Raw genomic sequence first — 13,806 nt, forward strand, 5'->3', positions numbered from 1 at the left:
AGAGCTCACGCGGAAGGATATAGCTAGTTGTTTTTCCCTCGCTCTGTTTGCGAGTGGGACAGGAAAGGAAATGACTAGTAGTGGTACAAGGTACCTCCCTACATGAACCATAAGGTGGCTTGCTGAGTGTACAGGGTGGTCCATTGATGGTGACCGCGCCAAATATCTCAAGAAATAAGCGTCAAACGAAAAAACTACAAACAACGAAACTTGTCTAGCTTTAAGGGGGAAACCAGATGGCGCTATGGCTGGCCCGCTAGATGGCGCTGCCATAGGTCAAACGGATATCAACTGCGTTTTTTTAAAATAGGAACCCCCATTTTTATTACATATTCGTGTAGTACGTAAAGAAATATGAATATTTTAGTTGGACCACTTTTGTCGCTTTGTGATAGATGGCGCTGTAATAGTCACAAACATATGGCTCACAATTTTAGACGAACAGTTGGTAACAGGTAGATTTCTTAAATTAAAATACAGAACGTCCGTACGTTTGAACATTTTATTTCGGTTGTTCCAATGTGATACATGTACCTTTGTGAACTTATCATTTCTGAGAACGCATGCTGTTACAGCGTGATTACCTGTAAATACCACATTAATGCAATAAATGCTCTAATTTATGTCCGTCAACCTCAATGCATTTAGCAACACGTGTAACGACATTCCTCTCAACAGCGAGTAGTTCGCCTTCCGTAATGTTAGCACATGCATTGACAATGCGCTGCCGCATGTTGTCAGGTGTTGTCGGTGAATCACGATAGCAAATAACCTACAACTTTCCCCACAGAAAGAAATCCGGTGAACGTGCGGGCCATAGTATGGTGCTTCGACGACCAATCCACCTGTCACGAAATATGCTATTCAATACCGCTTCAACCGCACGCGAGCTATGTTCCGGACATCCATCATGTTGGAAGTAGATCGCCATTCTGTCATGCAGTGAAACATCTTGCAGTAACATCGCTAGAATATTACGTAGGAAATCGGCATACATTGCACCATTTAGATTGCCATCGATAAAATGGGGGCCAATTTATCCTTCCTCCCATAATGTCGCAAAATACATTAACCCGCCAAGGTCTCTGATGTTCCACTTGTCGCAACCATCTTGGATTTTCCGTTGCCCAATAGTGCATATTATGCCAGTTTACGTTACCACTGTTGGTGAATGACGCTCCGTCGCTAAATAGAACACGTGCAAAAAATCTGTCATCGTCCCGTAATTACTCTTGTGCCCAGTGGCAGAACTGTTCACGACGTTCAAAGTCGTCGTCATGCAATTCCTGGTGCATAGAAATATGTTACGGGTGCAATCGATGTTGATGTAGCATTCTCAACACCGACGTTTTTGAGATTCCCGATTCTCGCGCAGTTTGTCTGCTACTGATGTGCAGATTACCCGCTACAGCAGCTAAAACACCTACTTGGGCATCATCATTTATTGCAAGTCGTGGTTGACGTTTCACATGTGGCTGAACACTTCCTGTTTCCTTAAATAACGTAACTATCCGGCAAACGGTACGGATTCTTGGATGATGTCGTCCACGATACCGAGCAGCACACATAGCACACGCCCGTTGGGCATTTTGATCACAATAGCCATACATCAACACGATATCGACCTTTTCCGCAATTGGTAAACGGTCCAATTTAACACGGGTAATGTATCACGAAGCACATACCGTCCGCACTGGCGGAATGATACGTGATACCACGTACTTATACGTTTGTGACTATTACAGCGCCATCTATCACACAGCGAAAACAGTTGTCCAACTAAAACATTCATATTTCTTTACGTACTACACGAATATGTGATAAAAATGGGGGTTCCTATTTTAAAAAACGCAGTTGATATCAGTTTGACCTATGGCAGCGCCATCTAGCGGGCCAACCATAGCGCCATCTGGTTTCCCCCTTCAAGCTAGACAAGTTTCGTTCTTTGTAGTTTTTTCGTTTGATGCTTATTTCGTGAGGTATTTGGCCCTGTCACTATCAATGGACCACCGTGTATATGTAGATGTAGACTCTTCAGATCGTTGAAAGGTGAAGGCTAGATTGAAGGCAGACTGAAAATTTCTAGGTTCCTGCTGGGATTCGATCCCGAGACCTCTCGGTTCCTAGGCACGTGCTTTACCACTAAGCAATCAGGCCCAGCAGCAGCTTAAATGGAAACGAGACATTAAGTACCATTATGCCTTGTCGAAGTCCAGTGGCGCAATATCAGCATGTGAGTCTGAATGGGAAACAAAGGGCCATCTTGGGGAAATAATTTTGTCACACTGCGACTTTTTGCTCGTGCAGAGTACATTTTGACGGCAGTGATGCGTGTGTGAAACCAGTGGACAGAAGTGCATCGTTTGCAGTAACGAGCGGGCACTGGAAAGCAGCACAGGATGACAACTATCTTGCCAGCACAGAAGTAACGCATCGTTCAATTATGTTCATAGTGTTGATCAATGCATATAATATATAATTTCCGACATCAGTTGTTGGGAAATATCTTGTCACATTAAACTGACTTTAGATTCTCCCACATGCTATTCCATACGTGGTAGTATCCATACACTACGTACCACATCGGTTATATCAAACACTGTTTTATCTCTAGACCCATAACTGAACCAGCTGCACGTAAGCCACTAACAAGTTCAGCAACAGTTGCCAAGTCTATTGATAACTGTCCGAAGCTCCCCATAAGAGACTTGATTTAAGATCCCGATCCAAAGCAAAGCAACGTGTACGGCAGAGTTCAAGGTGATATTAGTGGTGATGAAAACAGAAACGAAGTGAAAATGCTTGCAGCGTTCGACTACTCTAAGATTTTGATGCGGACCAGAGATTCCGCCTATCACAGGAGGAGCTGGAGCCAACACTGGTGAGGATACCGTTGTAAAATTCGTGATATTTCCTTATTTTCAGCGTGCTTCCTAAATCCACTGGTTATGGCTTGTGTACCAGATACCCCCCCCCCCCCCCCTTACGAGGAGAAGGGATGGCATTTCTATAACTTGTGATGGTTACATCACGGGAGCGTATTCTTGATGTGTAGTATGTCGATTCGACTTACAAAAATCTCAAACTGTGTTCGTTGAAGTAGCAGCGTCTCTATTTAAAACGCGGTTTCGTAGCAGAGACGACGTCGGCGACGGTGATCCCAGACCCACTGACATCATGAATGCAGCTGCTTACGTGACGGCAGCGGCTGTTGGTGCTGCGTCAGACTTCTGCGTTGGCGCCTATGACGATGGTGGAGGCGGCGGTGAGAGTGGACTCTCTGAAGGAGATCGTATCTGAAGCAATGATAGGATGACAGTCGATGTTGGCGTCAGTGGGATGTATGACGATGATCCGAGAAGTGCGAGAGGACGGTTGCATTCTGTTGGTGGATGCAGGTAACATACTATGAAAGCGCAGTGATTGGGTAAAAGGTAGGTGCAGCAGCGCTGTCCTTTTCGAAGGAACCATGCCTTAAGCTACACTACCGGCCATTAAAATTGCTAGACCAAGAAGAAATGCATATGATAAACGGGTAGTCACTAGACAAATATATTATACTAGAACTGACATGTGATTGCATTTTCACCCAATTTGGGTGCATAGATCCTGAGAATTCAGTACCCAGAACAACCACCTCTGGCCGTAATAACGGCCTTGATACGCCTGGGCATTGAGTCAAACAGAGCTTGGATGGCGTGTACAGGTACAACTGCCCATGTAGCTTCAACACGATACCACAGTTCATCAAGAGTAGTGACTGGCGTATTGTGACGAGCCAGTTGCTCGGCCACCATTGACCAGACGTTTTCAGTTGGTGAGAGATCTGGAGAATGTGCTGGCCAGGGCAGCAGTCGAACATGTTCTGTATCGAGAAAGGCCCGTACAGGACCTGCATCATGCGGTCGAGCATTATCCTGCTGAAATGTAGGATTTCACAGGGATCGAATGAAGGGTAGAGCCACGGGTCGTAACACGTCTGAAATGTAACGTCCTCTGTTCAAAGTGCCGGCAATGCGAACAAGAGGTGACCGAGACGTGTAACCAATGGCACCCTATACCATCACGTCGGGTGATACGCCAGTATGGCGATGACGAATACACGCTTCCAATGTGGTTCACCGCAATGTCGCCAAACACGGATGCAACCATCATGATGCCATAAACAGAACCTGGATTCATCCGAAAAAATGACGTTTTGCCATTCGTGCACCCAGGTTCGTCGTTGAGTACACCATCGCAGGCGCTCCTGTCTGTGATGCAGCGTCAAGGGTAACTGCAGCCATGGTCTCCGAGCTGATAGTCCATGCTGCTGCAAACGTCATCGAACTGTTTGTGCAGATGGTTGTTGTCTTGCAAACGTCCCTGTCTTGACTCATGGATCGAGACGCGGCTGCACGATCCGTTACAGCCATGCGGATAAGATGCCTGTCATCTCGACTGCGAGTGATACGAGGCCGTTGGGATCCAGCACGGCGTTCCGTATTACCCTCCAGAACCCACCGATTCCATATTCTGCTGACAGTCATTGGATCTCGACCAACGCGAGCAGCAATGTCGCGATACGATAAGCCGCAATCGCGATCGGCTACAATCCGACCTTTATCAAAGTAGGAAACTTGATGGTACGCATTTCTCCTCTTTACACGAGGCACCACAACAACGTTTCACCAGACAACGCCGGTCAACTGCTGTTTGTGTATGAGAAATCGGTTGGGAACTTTCCTCATGTCAGCACGTTGTAGGTGTCGCCACCGGCGCCAACCTGGTGTGAATGCTCTGAAAAGCTAATCATTTGCATATCAGAGCATCTTCTTCCTGTCGGTTAAATTTCGCTTCTGTAGCACGTCATCTTCGTGGTGTAACAATTTTAATGGCCATTAGTGTATTTAGGGAAACCGCAGAAAACCTAAATCTGGATTGCTGGACAGGATTTAGAACTGTCGTCCTCCAGAGAGCGGGTCGACGTCAATCGATTCAGTTGTGTTGGGCACATCTGGGTATGTTCTCGTGGAACCAGCGTCGACCAAAGTCAGTGGGTTATGAGCGATAGTTGACTGGTCACTCCCTATTGCTTTTGGTGTCTAATGAACTCCATGATACGACTTGTTACTGCTATCAGAGTATAAGTTGGTGCAATATGAGGTGCAGTCATAAAGTTGCAATTATCACCTCGCAAAAATCAAGATGCCATGATGTTAATGGTGTTAATTATTCTTTCATATTCACTCTTCAGTGTGACACATTGTTACCGACGATAGATCTCTTGGCGGAGACCTTGGTTGTAGAGGTCTGCATTTTGGCTATTTAGAAGAAGTTACACCTGGAATATCACTTTGTCTTCATTCTGGAAATACCTTCCACACAATACACTCTTCATCCGAAGAAGCAAGGATAAGTCACTGCAGGCCACGTGAAATGCCTAAAATGGCTCTGAGCACTATGGGACTTATCATCTACGGTCGTCAGTCCCCTAGAACTTAGAACTACTTAAACCTAACTAACCTAAGGACATCACAGAACACCCAGTCATCACGAGGCAGAGAAAATCCCTGACCCCACCGGGAAGCGAGAACGCTACCGCACCACCACGAGCTGCGGACAACAGGCGATGTCAGGAGAACCTTATGTCTCTGTCGTAGATGAACAAAGACGAGTTGACGGATGGAGGAGGAGGAGGAGGAGATTAGTGTTTAACGTCCCGTCGACAACGAGGTCATTAGAGACGGAGCGCAAGCTCGGGTGAGGGAAGGATGGGGAAGGAAATCGGCCGTGCCCTTTCAAAGGAACCGTCCCGGCATTGACGGATGGGACCTCGGGCTTAGCGTCTCCATCACTATGCCACGTAACTACAGGCAACGCAATTCGTCCGCCTGGCAAACTACGAAGATGGTAAAACAACCGGCGGTGCAGCAGACGAAGGCAGTTTCGGGTAGCCATCTCAAAGAGATAATCGCCAGCTACGCTACGTCACCATTCTTGCAATGCCACAGCCACTGGATTCTGATTACATCTCTCCACCCCGCTAGACTCATTTCGACGTTTCTCCCTGCTGTGCTGCCACGAGACCTTGACACTGTCAGCAGCACCTGATTAAAGATGACACATTTTGCAACACGTCCTCAGGATAATTATGCTACCGTGATCTATCTCGTGTGAAAAAGTTCTGAACTTGGCCACGTTATAGTCGAGTGCTACTGATTGCAACTGTAAATTCTAGAACGTCAAGTGTTGGTTCCTTGTACTCTATTTATTTTCTTGTGGACGTAAGAATCAAGCGAGCTGTACAAATGTTTGATGGCAAGTAAATACTGAACCTTAAAAGTGTTTGTTAGTTTGCTGTGTATTAGAACAAAGAATACGGGGACTGAGACAACATGTGTTTGCTCAAAGAAGCTGTGTAGGGCGAGCTGTAGCGTTGTTGTCAAGCAAAAACGCCCACTTGGGAAGCTTCCTGCAAAACTTCGTTCTGATAGCCTGCCACAACCTCCTTAGCAGATTTCGGTACTACGCTCTTGTGACGAGTGCCCCTTCCGAGCATAGCATATCAGCACCACACCGCAGCAGTCCCAAGGAACACACAGCATCACATTGCCTAATTATGATTAGGTCTTCACCTTGTTTTGGCGGTGTTGAATCTATGTGTTTCCACTCCTTACTTTGCGATTTTATCAGTGGATCACAGTATTACATCCAGCATTCGTCCATGACATTTAGAGGGCTAAAGAAGTCATGTGGTTGGCCTGACACAGCTGCAACACTTCCTCTCCTGCTTTGGTTCGATGGGTTTGAACAATCGCGGAAATCGACCTTCGTCACGTTCAAAATGTCGTCCAAGATACGCTGGCACACGACTGAATTTCACTTTTTGTGCTATCGCCTCGGTTTTTACATGACAGTCTTGAACACTCTTGTCTCCGATTCTTAGTAGATAAGTATTGTACTACCTAGTTCATCGTTATCCACACTTTTATAACCTCACTGGAAGCGTATACGCCACCTAACCACAATATCGTATGTTGGTCGATTGTTGCTGTAAATGTCCACCGACTCAGCATGGAATATTGCACCGTTGATCCCCTTCGAATGCGGGAAACGAACTACTACACGATACTCAACTTTATCAATGGGCTTTTCATTTTGCTTTGGATCATACAGTGGAGTGCTGCAATACCGTGGATAGGGGAATTCAATGTGTGCCAACTGTAGGTACGTACCCACAAACAAACAAAAAATTAATTACGTACCTTTATTTTGTCAGGGTGATAATTAAAATTTTATGACTACTCATTGTAAACTGAGATGACAAAAGAAATGGGATACCTCCTAATATCGTGTCGGACTTCCTTTTGCCCGGCATGGTGCAGCAGCGTGACTTGACATGGACTCAACAAGTCGTTGGAAGTCCACTGCCTCTATAGCCATCCAAAATTGCGAAAGTGTGTCCGGCGCAGGACTCTGTGCACGAACTGACCTCTCGATTATGTCTCATAAAAAGTTCGATGGGATTCAAGACGGGCGATCTGAGTGGCCAAATCATTCGCTTGAATTGTCCAGAATGTTCTTCAATCCAATAGTGAACGATTGAGGCCCAGCGGCATTGCGCATCGTTGTTTGGGAACATGAAGTCCATGAATGGCTGAAAGTGGCCTCCAAGTAGTCCAACATAACCATTTCCAGTCAAAAGTCGGTTCAGCTGGACCAGAGGATCCAGTCCATTCCATGTAAACACAGCCCACACCACTGTGAAACCAACACCAGCCTGCAGAGTGCATTGTTGGCAACTTGGGTCCACGACTTCGTCGAGTCTGCGCCACACTCGAACCGTACCATCAGCTCTTACTCATCTGACCAGGCCACGGTTTTTCAGTCGTATAGGATCCAACCGATAAGGTTACGAGCCAAGGAGGGGCGCTGCAGGCGATGTCGTGCTGTTAGCATAGGCACTCGCGTCGGTTGTCTGCTACCATAGCTCATTAACGCCAAATTTTGCTACACTGTCCTAACGGATACGTTCGTAGTGCATCCAACATTTGATTTCTGTGGTTATTTCACGCAGTGGTACTTGTCCTATAGCACTGACAACACTATGAAAACGCCGCTGCTCTCGGTTGTCAGATGAATACCGTCGCCACTGCGTTGTGCGTGGTGAGAGGTAATGCATGAAATTTGGTATTCTCGGTACACTCTTGACACTGTGGATCTCGGGATATTGAATTCCATTACGATTTCCGAAATGGAATGTCCCATGCATCTAGTTGCAACTGCCATTCCGCGTTCAAAGTCTGTTAATACCGGTCGTGCGGCCATAATCACTCTGGCCACCTTTTAACATAAGTCACCTGAGTACAAATGACAGCTCAGCCAATGCACCGCCCTTTTATACCTTTTGTAGTCGACATTGCTGCCCTCTGTATCACTCTCCCATGACTTTTGCCACCTCAGTCTATGCGTTTAGGTACGTACCTGCAACTAAATTTGTCACGGGTGTTATTAATAATAGGAGCAGTAACGTCACTTTAGATTATGTCTGAGTGGTGCTTACAAGGTAACCTCCCCATCGCACCCTCCTCAGATTTAGTTATAAGTTGGCACAGTGGATAGGCCTTGAAAAACTGAACACAGATCAATTGAGAAAACAGGAAGAAGTTGTGTGGAACTATGAAAAAAATTAGAAAATATGCAAACCGAGTAGTCCATGAGAAGATAGGCAACTAAAAGGAGAGTCGGCCTGAAGGAGCGCCGTGGTCCCGTGGTCAGTGAGACCATCTGCGAAACGAGAGGTCCTATGTTCAAGTACTCCCTCGAGTGAAAATTTTAATTTTTTATTTTCAGTTTATGTGACAAATCTCTTACGTTTTCATCACTTTTTTGGGGGTGATTATCACATCCACAAGAAAACCTAAATCGATCAAGGTAGAAGAATCTTTTTACCCATTCGCCAAGTGTACAAGTTAGGTGGGTCGACAACATATTCCTGTCATGTGACGCACATGCCGTCACCAGTGTCGTATAGAATATATCAGATGTGTTTTCCTGTGGAGGAATCGGTTGACCTATGGCCTTGCGATCAAATGTTTTCGTTTCCCATTGGATAGGCACGTCCTTTCGTCTACTAATCGCACGGTTTTGCGGTGCGGTCGCAAAACACAGACACTAAACTTATTACAGTGAACAGAGACGTCAATGAACGAACGGACAGATCATAACTTTGCGAAAATAAAGAAAGTAAAATTTTCAGGCGAGGGAAGACTTGAACCAAGGACTTCTCGTTCCGCTAACCACAGGACCACGGCGCTCCCATGTCCACAGTTTCCTTGATGTTGCTTATATTACGCATGGACTACTCAGTTTGTATATTTTGCTTATTTTTTTCATAGTTCCACACAACTTCTTCCTGTTTTCTCGATTGATCTGTGTTCAGTTTTTCAAGGCCTATCTACTGTGCCAACTTATAACTAAATGTGAGGGGGATGCGATGGGAAGGTTCCCTTGTTAGAAATAAATCTTCTCTAGAAGTGGAGATAAGTGCAGTGTCAGTAGCAACTTGAAGTATGCTAAGCAGCCCAAAAGTAACGACGAACGGGATGATGCTGTGGTAACTCATAGGATAGTGGTGTGAATACCCAACTAGCTGTCGACGTTTAAGTTTTATGTCGTTTCCCCAAATTACATTAGACGAACTGTGGTGCTGCGAATTCAGCTTCGGGCAGATCTATGTTACTCTCTCCGTCCGGACAGGCCTTGGAAGGCCCAATAGAACCGACCGGCCGCCACGTCATCCTCAGCTCCACAGACGTCACCAGAGGGGCATGTGGTCAGCACATCACTCTCCTGGCAGTAGCCGGCCGGTGTGGCCGTGCGGTTCTAGGCGCTTCAGTTTGGAACCGCGTGACCGCTACGGTCGCAGGTTCGAATCCTGCCTCGGGCATGGATGTGTGTGATGTCCTTAGGTTAGTTATGTGTAAGTAGTTCGAAGTTCTAGGGGACTGATGACCACAGATGTTAAGTCCCATAGTGCTCAGAGCCATTTCAACCATTTTTTTCCTGGCAGTATGTCAGTTTCCGAGACCGGAGCCGCTACTTCTCAATCAAGCAGCTCCTCAGTTTCTCTCACAAAGGCTGATTGCACCCCGCTTGCCAACAGCGCTCGGCAGACCGCATGGTCACCCATTCAAGTGCTAGCACAGGCCGACAGCCCTTAACGTCGGTGATCTCACGGGAACCGGTGTTACCACTGCGGAAAGGCCGTTGGCAGAGCTATGTTTACTAGTCAAGGGATATGCCAGTCAGCCAACAACGTAATGCTGCAGCTGTCTGCTACAGTAGTGCTGAGGTACCACCCGACAGTGTTGCGTTGTAAAAGTAGTGGTGGACTAGGCTGCTACATGCTGTATCACGACGCAGCATTTCCATTGATAACCATAACCTCCTGTCATAACACACCTGGCCAGAACAAGTACACACTATGTGATCAAAAGTATCCGGGCACCTGGCTGAAAATGACTTACAAGTTCGTGGCGCCCTTCATCGGTAATGCTGGAATTCAGTATGGTGTTGGCCCACCCTTAGCCTTGATGACAGCTTCCACTCTCGCAGGTATACGTTCTGTCAAGTGCTGGAAGGTTTCTTGGGAAATGGCAGCCCATTCTTCACGGCGTGCTGCACTGAGAAGAGGTATCGATGTCGGTCGGTGAGACGTGGCACGAAGTCGGCGCTCCAAAACTTCCCAAACGTGTTGCCGGCCGCGGTGGTCTAGCGGTTCTAGGCGCTCAGTCCGGAACCGCGCGACTGCTACGGTCGCAGGTTCGAATCCTGCCTCGGGCATGGATGTGTGTGATGTCCTTAGGTTAGTTAGGTTTAAATAGTTCTAAGTTCTCGGGGACTGATGACCTCAGATGTTAAGTCCCAGAGCCATTTGAACCATTTAAACCAAACGTGTTCTATAGGATTCAGGTCAGGACTCAGTGCAGGCCAGTCCATTACAGAGACGTTACTGTCGTGTAACCACTCCGCCACAGGCTGTGCGTTATGAACAAGTGCTCGATCGTGTTGTAAGATGCAATCGCCATCCCCGAATTGCTCTTCAACAGTGGGAAGCAATAAGGTGCTTAAATCATCAATATAGGCCTGGGTTGTGATAGTGCCACGCAAAACAACAAGGGGTGAAGCCCCCTGCATGAAAAACTCAACCACACCATAACACCACCGCCTCCGAATTTTACTGTTGGCACTGCACACGTTGGCAGATAACGTCCACCCGGCATTCGCCATACCCACACCATGCCTTCGGACCGCAACACTGTGTACCGTGATTCGTCACTCCATACAACGTTTTTCCACTGTTCAATCGCCCTTGTTTACGCTCCTTACACCAAGCGAGGCGTTGTTTGGCATTTACCGGCGTGATGTGTGGCTTATGAGCGGCCGCTCGACCATGAAATCCAAGTTTTCTCACCTCACGCCTAACTGTCATAGTACTTGCAGTGCATCCTGATGCAGTTTGGAATTCCTGTGTGATGGTCTGGATAGATATCTGCCTATTACACATAACCACCAACTGTCGGCGGTCTCTGTCAGTCAACAGAAGAGGTCGGAATGTGCGCTTTTGTGCTGTACGTGTCCCTTCACGTTTCCACTTCATTATCACATCGGAAACAGTGGACAGAAACAGTGGACATAGGGGTGTTTAGGAGTGTGGAAATCTCACGTACAGACGCATTACACAACTGACACCTAATCACCTGACAACGTTTGAAGTCCGTGAGTTCCGCGGAGCGTCCCATTCTGCTCTCTCACGATGTCTAATGACTACTGAGGTCGCCGATATGGAGTACCTGGCAGTAGGTGGCAGCACAATGCACCTACTATGAAAAACGTATGTTCTTGGGGTGTCCGGATACTTTTGATCACATAGTGTGTATGCTCCCACATCAGCTGGTAGCAGCATTCCTTCAGTGCAATGCATTCGACCGGGGTAGTTTCCACGCGAACCATCAGCCAAGCGTGGAGCTAAGCTACAGTGCTGGCCACCGTAAATGCAACACCAAGAAAGACAAGAGGTAGCACAACAAGATTTATTTTGTAGATAACATGTTGACCAAGTATCAAATGATTACGTTTACAGACGTCTGTGACATGTGGTTCCTGCCAGAATCAGTAGCCAGAGTAGCCGCCATTGTTGGAGATCACCGCTGCCACACATCTCGGCATTGAGTCAAAGAGACGTTGGATGTGTTCCTGGGGTACAGCAGCCCAAGCAGCTTCCACACGTTGCCAAAGATCATTTGGTGTGGCAGCTGGGGATGTAATCTGGGTCACTCGTTGAGCAACCATGGACCACATGTTTTCTATCGGCGAAAGATCCGGAGAGCGAGCCGGCCAGGGAAGCAATTCAATCTGGTTATTGACGAAGAACCTTTGGACAATGCGTGCCACGTGTGGTCGCGCATTATCCTGTTGAAATATGGCTGTGGCCGAGCCCTGAAGGTAAGGAAGGACAACTGGCTCCAGCACCTCGGATATGTAGCGCCGGTTATTTAAAGTACCGGCAATGCGTACTAGAGGCGTGCGAGAGTAATATCCAATACCGCCCCATACCATAATACCCGGTGCAAGACCAGTGTGGCGGTGCATAATGCAGCTGTCCAGCATCCTCTCTCCACGGTGTCTCCACACTCGAATCCGACCATCGTGGTGCTGCAGACAGAAGCGTGCCTCGTCAGTAAAGACAACGTCATTCCACTCTGCCGTCCACATCCGTCTGTCATCACACCATTGGCGACGGAAACGTCTGTGGTTCTGCGTCAATGGTAGACGAAGCAATGGACGTCTTGCGGACAGACCACTCCGCTGTAAACGGCGTCGAATGGTACGCGCAGACACTGGATGATGCGTTACAGACGCAATGTGCTGTGCTATGGTTCGGGATGTCACTGAGCGATCCGTCACTGCCATGCGCACAATTTGCCTACCAGCACGTGCAGTGGTGCACCGAGGTGAATGCGATCGACCACGTCGGTCCGTCGTACCCTCCTGCATCCAACGGTCACATATCCGCATTACAGTTGTTTGGTTTCGTCCAACACGACTAGCGATTTCTCTGTATGATAATCCACAATCTCGGTAAGCCACTATCCTTCCTCTGTCGAACTCGGATACTTGATCAAAAGATGTTCGCTGTTGTCTACGAGGCATAACTGATCGTCTTGTGAAACAACCACAAGGTAAAACACACGTGCCGAACGTACACTCGTCGAAATCGCCAAGCCTTAAATGGCGCTATGAGGTGGCGCCACAGGCGCGCGTGATGTGCGTCTGCGCTGAAATTCTAATCAGTTGTATATCTCATCGCTGCAAACCCATGGTGTAAATTTCACTTGAATCGGATGCTTCCTTCAGGGTGTTGCATTTACGGTGGCCAGCAGTGTATTACAACCTAATCGAGCAGCCTTACCAACTAGGCGAAGCCGCTGATCTGTGAAGTGTCAACTAGCCCCGATGGTTCCAGGCTTTGAACTGGATATGCCAAGACAATGCCACCCAGTGGGCGCACTTCGTTATCATACATTTTGATATTAATAATCAAATTAATTTAATATGAAGAACACTTATTATGGCTTTCAGCGGATGTTATCTATTCTTAGAGTCTTTACAAAGCTGCATGTGCATGATGATTCTTGGGGCTCCAGTTTTTTCTTGATTATGACGTCGTTCTAAGTGAGTTCAGCAAGAACGCCGACTGCAAAATAATAACGTCGATGCCTTCCGTTTGAATGACTTGATATCTTTATTAATTACTGTTCA

The sequence above is a fragment of the Schistocerca serialis genome, chromosome 3 (genome assembly GCF_023864345.2).
Source record: "Schistocerca serialis cubense isolate TAMUIC-IGC-003099 chromosome 3, iqSchSeri2.2, whole genome shotgun sequence".
In the NCBI taxonomy this organism is placed as follows: domain Eukaryota; kingdom Metazoa; phylum Arthropoda; class Insecta; order Orthoptera; family Acrididae; genus Schistocerca; species Schistocerca serialis.